The sequence below is a fragment of the Pyrus communis genome, chromosome 15 (genome assembly GCF_041283825.1).
Source record: "Pyrus communis isolate YQ-2024b chromosome 15, ASM4128382v1, whole genome shotgun sequence".
In the NCBI taxonomy this organism is placed as follows: domain Eukaryota; kingdom Viridiplantae; phylum Streptophyta; class Magnoliopsida; order Rosales; family Rosaceae; genus Pyrus; species Pyrus communis.
The window spans coordinates 23228975-23235238 of record NC_142579.1 but is presented as its reverse complement, the minus strand read 5'-3'; the positions used below and the strand labels follow the sequence as shown (position 1 = coordinate 23235238).

General features: G+C 29.3%; 1 long non-coding RNA gene across 1 annotated transcript; it reads right to left on the bottom strand.

The window, feature by feature from the left end:
• Positions 1-3580: 3580 nt before the first annotated feature.
• LOC148690727 (uncharacterized) lies at positions 3581-4358 on the bottom strand. The gene is made up of 2 exons (XR_015956465.1): positions 4221-4358; positions 3581-4058 (listed from the first exon to the last, which is right to left on the bottom strand). It is a non-coding gene; the product is annotated as an uncharacterized LOC148690727 (long non-coding RNA).
• Positions 4359-6264: the final 1906 nt, after the last annotated feature.

Sequence of the window (6264 nt, the reverse complement as noted above, 5' to 3'; positions counted from 1 at the left end):
TGCCAGAGTTAGTACTTTGGAGTTTGGACCACTTCCCACATAACACCGACGAAGAAATCTACGGCACACAATTTTGTACTATTCATTCCATGTAAAGCAAATAAAAATATGTAACTAAATGACTTCTTTAACCTCAAATTTAGGGTTAGTCTAAGGTGATGACGATCCAAGATTCGAATCTTGGGTCGTCCAATGTAAAAAGCTCAAGTTTTTGTTTTTGTTTTTTTTTTTTTTTCTTCTTTTTTAATTATAGAAATCATGGACAATTTTTTAGTGAGACATTTCATCATGTGCGCTTGTTGTCATTTATCGAGCCACATTACGCACATGGTGACAAATGTAGACAAATGTCAAAGCAATATATATATATATATATATATATATATATAAAGCCAATGGAAAAAATGAATAGTGATTTTGGTGCCACCAAGTTTCAACACAAAAATTTGGACAAAAATGCACCCCAAGACAAAAAACTTCAAAGGCATTCCAAAACAATGCATCAAATAAGTTAGGGGCATTTTCGTTATTTTAATAGTATTTTTTTAATAATTAATTTTTTCATTTTTTTTTAATTAGTACCTCACAATAGACTAGAAATAATGTGATTCAATTAGTTGTTTATTAAATATTATTTTCTCTATTTTTAAACACGTTCAAAACATTTTAAGAGGCGTGTAATGCCAGTTATAAAAAAATTATTTTGCACACGAATAATAATATGATTAAATTACTTGTCAAATGATTGTTTTTTTTATTTTTAACAAACAATGTTATCTAAGGGTGGGTTTAGCCTCACAATGGGCTAGCAATAATGTGATTCAATCAATTGTTTATTAAATATTATTTTCTCTATTCTTAATGTATTCTATAGAGACCGATTTTATTATGTGAATTCAGCTACTTTAATTGGTTTATGAGGGGTTTCTTCTAGCATGATCTAAGATTATTCATTTACTTCAAATATTTGACTTTCCTTTTATCAATTTATGCATATAAATACATTTAAAACGTGTAAGTCATGCATAGCACGCCATGATTCAAAATATGTCCTTGTCATTTTAATTAGTTTTTTTGTGCTTTTTATTTTTTTTTTTTTTGTGTGTGTTGTTTTTTTTTTTTTTTTTTTTTAAACTAGTACCTCACAATAGGTTAGCAATAATGTGATTCAATTTCTCTATTTTAAAACACATTCAAAACATCTTAAGAGGCGTGTAATGCCAGTTATAAAAAAGATCTTTCGCACGTGGATAATAATGTGATTAAATTAGTTGTCAAATGATTGTTTTTTTTTTTTTTTTTTAACAAATGATATTATCTATATTAAAGGGGACGGGGTGGGCTTAGCCTCACAATGGGCTAGTAATAATGTGATTCAATCAGTTGTTTATTAAATATTATTTTCTCTATTTTTAAACACTTTCAAAACATCTTAAGAGGCGTGTAATGTCAGTTATAAAAAAGGTCTTTCGCACGCGGATAATAATGTGATTAAATTAGTTGCCACATGATTATTTTTTTTAACAAACGATGTTATGTACACTAAGGGGGAGGGGATGGGCATAGCCTCACAATGAGCTAGCAATAATGTGATTCAATCAATTGTTTATTAAATATTATTTTCTCTATTCTTAATGTAAATTCTATAGAAATCGATTTTATTATGTGAATTCGGCTGCTTTAGTTGGTTTATGAGGGGTTTCTTCTAGCATGATCAAAGATTATTCATTTACTTCAAGTATTTGACTTTCCTTTTATCAATTTACGCATATAAATGCATTTAAAACGTATAAGTCGAGCGTAGGACGCCATGATTTAAAAAATGTCTTCTGCACACACATGAGCGCGTGCATGAAGGCTAGTAGGCTCTTATATGTTTAGTTTTGGTGTCTTCTAGTGTGTGTGTATATATATGATGATTGCTGTGAAGAGCCATTGCCTAGGTTATCAATATTCCATGTCGCATTTTGTCGATGCAATCTATACACCAAGTGTTGTTGAGATTTGCTAGCTATAGGCATTATGTCAAGCATTTGATGGGCCACAAAAGAGTCTCATACCAAATATTTACAAGGTGCCTTCATAGATGTGTTTCTCAATCTCTAATGAATCTTATTACTAGTGTTAACATCATGTTGTAAGATCATTAACCGTATACTCTTAGTAAAACGAAGAATACCAATGTATAAATAATGGGATACTTTGGATACTTTGGATGCGGTCCTTAATCCTTAACATTCTTTGATTAAAACCTTAATAGTATTCAAAGTTTGATCAAAATCTCTTGACTTTGTACACCTCATTATATTAATATTAATATTTATATTTTTATAGTTTTGACATTAATTGTTTGATATTTTATGAGATTTATAATCCTATAAATTTAAAATCCCTCATTATAATACTATTAGAAACGGTTACAATAAAAAAATTCAAACATTTTGATTGAATAAATGGATAAAAACTATGCAAAAATAAGAAATAATAAATGGCAAAAGAATGTATCCATAGTGTTAAAAAATTTGGTACATTTCACATATAACAAAGTGGTACATTAATAAAGAAGAATGGGTACATTATAAATAAATTAGAGTACAGATAAAAGATTAAAAAATTATGAGTACAAATGAATTTTTAAAAAATATAGGCGCTAAAAGAAATTAATACATGGGTACAAAATAAAACTAAAAATAAAATACTACAAATTAAAAAAAAATGTTACAAATTAAAAGTGGGTACAAACTAAAAATATAAATATATGATACAAAGTTTAGGCATAAAACATAAATATACCATATGTAATTTTTCTATCATTGATTAAATATACAATGTCACGTAACGGTATACACATGAGTACAAACACAAATAAAACCTTAAAAATTATGGGCACAAAAAGAAACTAATATATGGGTACAAATTAAAAAATATTTGCAAATTAAAAATAGGTACAAACTAAAAATAAAAATATATGATAAAAAATTTAGCCTTAAATATAAATAAACTAATTGCAACATTTTTAACACTAAAGGAATATATTTTAAAAATAAAAATATTTTATTATTCAAATAATTAATGGTGTTATTAATACCCAATGACCTTAAAAATTGAAAATGAATAGAATTTTAATCAATAGATTAACAAAAAGAAGGATGTGAACATAATTTCTCCATAAATAATATTAAATAAAAGGCAACTGTGAAATGTTCTCAAATCTTATGTTCTTTCAGAATTCTTAATTAACGCACAAAAGAACAATCAAGAAAAGTGGTAATAAAAAAATCAAAGGTGGTACGCACGATCCGTCGCTTCACAAGCCTTGTTTACCCGCTCTCGCATGCAAGGGGCAGATTCTTTTGCTCTTTGCTTGATCAGATGCCTAATGACAATGTTTAATCCATGATTAAGGATTATTTACGGATAGATTCTTGCAGCTCTTAGGGTGCAATTGTTGCATCGGACTATCTCGGACTAAACAAGCGTTAGGGATTAAGCTGGACTGTTTTAAACTAGACTAAACTATACTAACTTAATGAAGTGTTTAATGTAATGTCGGACTAAGAGCAAAATAATGACAAAAAAAAAAAAAAAAAAAAAAACTTTGATATGTAACAAAATATTCTGATCCAATGAAAGTGAACGCCAACATCGAAAGTTTTTGCACAATTAACCAAATTCCAGAAAAATAAAAAAATCCTTCAATTGCTATCCCAAAAAAAGCAAAACTACTGAAATCTTTCAATTTGATCAACCACTCTCTAAATATCCCAGAAAAATCAAATACTTCAATTTGGTATTTCAAGGACAACTCGCAAATCCAACCCTCCCTTCACAAATCAAACGCAACCCAATTCACAAAATCATTTTCTTGATATGTGAGAGTTCACCTCCTTCATAAGTCCTCTATTTATTTTATGCTCAAGTAGTTACTTGAAGATTTGTAGTCGAATAGCTCTTCAATTAACAATAACAAATTCCTTCTCGACCTTCCATCAAATATTTTGAAAGCCTCCGTAGTTGTAATCCTTTAAGAGAAAACGCAAAGTGCCCAACCCAGAACCCTTTATCATGTTCACAATTTAGAAACACAGTTAGGAATTCCACTCGGAAGGAAATTCGAATCCCAGAAAAAATGATTCGAGAACCCAAAAAAATCAATTAAAAAACCTAGAAAAATTAAATCCCAAAAAAATCGATTCAAAAACCCAGAAAAGGGAAAATACCTGCAAATTGAGTCTTCAAGACTTGGACTTTTAGATTCGTCTGAATCGTTTCTGTCAAACCCAGTCTTGCAGACTTGGAGATCTTCTGGACAGACGAGAGGGAGGTGGGGAAAGAGACAGTGGGAGGGCAAGTTCTCAGGCGTGGGGCGAGGCAAAGTAAGGGGTAGCAGGAAGCGAGAAATGGGACTAGTAATCCCCTACTTTTCGGGGGGCTCTCGCTAAAGCCCAGCTAATGAAGGATTTAGTCGGCACGAGTCCAGCTTAATCCCATTAAACTCAATCCCGACTTGCACCAAACACAGAATAATAATCCTTCCAAGTTGTCCAGTCCAATGAAACTTAACGTGGCCAAACAAACACGCCCTTAAAGTCTAGACAAAAGCACACCTAATTTGGAACATCCAAGTTAGACATGGTAATTTCTTACATGACCTGTTAACACGACACGTAAACGATACGAATATAACGAGGTTATGGTTGACACGATAACTAATCAGGTCGTTATCAAGTCAAACGATAAGAACCCGTTAATAACGGGTCCTTAACAGGTTTACACGAGAGTAACACGCAAGTAACCCGTTTCAACACATTAAGAAAAAAGTTATTTTGATGACTTTAATTTTTTAAACTACTTAAAAAACATAATATCAAATACAATAGCCATAGTGTATATGCATATATTGTATATTAAAATATGTGTTATCATATTATTATTCTATATAAATTTTGTGACATACTCAATATCTTAACGGATCATGTCGTGTAACACCCATTAAAGTAAACGGGTAATATGACCCAATCCCAAATCGATCCTTTAATATTATCAGGTAATATGACCCGACCCGTTACCCGTTAAGGAAAATATATTTTAAATCAATAAATAATGAAAATGAAAAATATAATTTAACCCAAAAAAATTGAAAAAGATAATACTAAATTTGTATATGTATATCACATTGTCACATAAATATTACTTCAAAACATAAAAACAACATTTGTCTTTTAAGTATTAAATACCCCAAAATAAGAGTCTAATGAAAAACCATTGGTACATGAAGGGAGTTGCATTTTAAGGTTGTGGAAACCTTGCACATCTTTTTACAGTAAAACCCTTTAATTTTCATCAATCACAAAGGAAAATGATTTTTTTTTTATTTTGAACTCGCTTAAAAATACTATTCATGAGGGTTTGTATGGTTTTAAAAATTCAAAACGATGTGGCCATCCTCAAAGCGTACAAGATGCGATCACGAGCGCTTGCATATTGTTTCACATTTTTTGCACTTGTAAGTTAATTATTATATTTTTTTTAAATGTGTTTGGCATTTTTAAATTACTTGATATTTTTATTTTTAATGTGTTATAATTTTTTAATCTCACTCCTTGCCTATAGTATACTATAAAAATAAATAAAACTAAAATTTTTTGGCACGAACACAGAAAACACGATACGAATGCCAGGTCTAATCCAAGTAACACCCAAATTTCAAAAATCCTGCTAATGTAGATGAATAAATGACCAATTGTTATAAAATATTTACAATTTAGGCCATATTTTCCCTAAACATGTTAATAAATGTAATTACTCACCATATTTATGATCATTGATCAATGAGCAATGGTCCCATGCTAAAATAAGCTTCCACGTATTACAAATAAATACTAATTAATACATTATATATACTAATCTACCAACATATAAGTTAATGTACCTATATTTACCAATTGAATAAAATAACATTCCTACATTTTGTAGGTAAATTATTTTGCATGTATCATTATATTTATTGAGAACATTTTATTATTATTATTATCATTAGTGTATTTATGTGCAAATAATGTATCTATATTTTTAGGTAAATAAACTAGTTTTGAATCAAATAACATTTGTTTATTCTATAGGTAAATTTGGCACGTATTGTTACACATGGTAGGCACATTGTTATTATATATGTACTTGTTAAATAATTTACCTATATTTATATATAAAATAAAACATAGATAAATTAATTTGGACAACATGTAGTAGACAAGTATTATATTC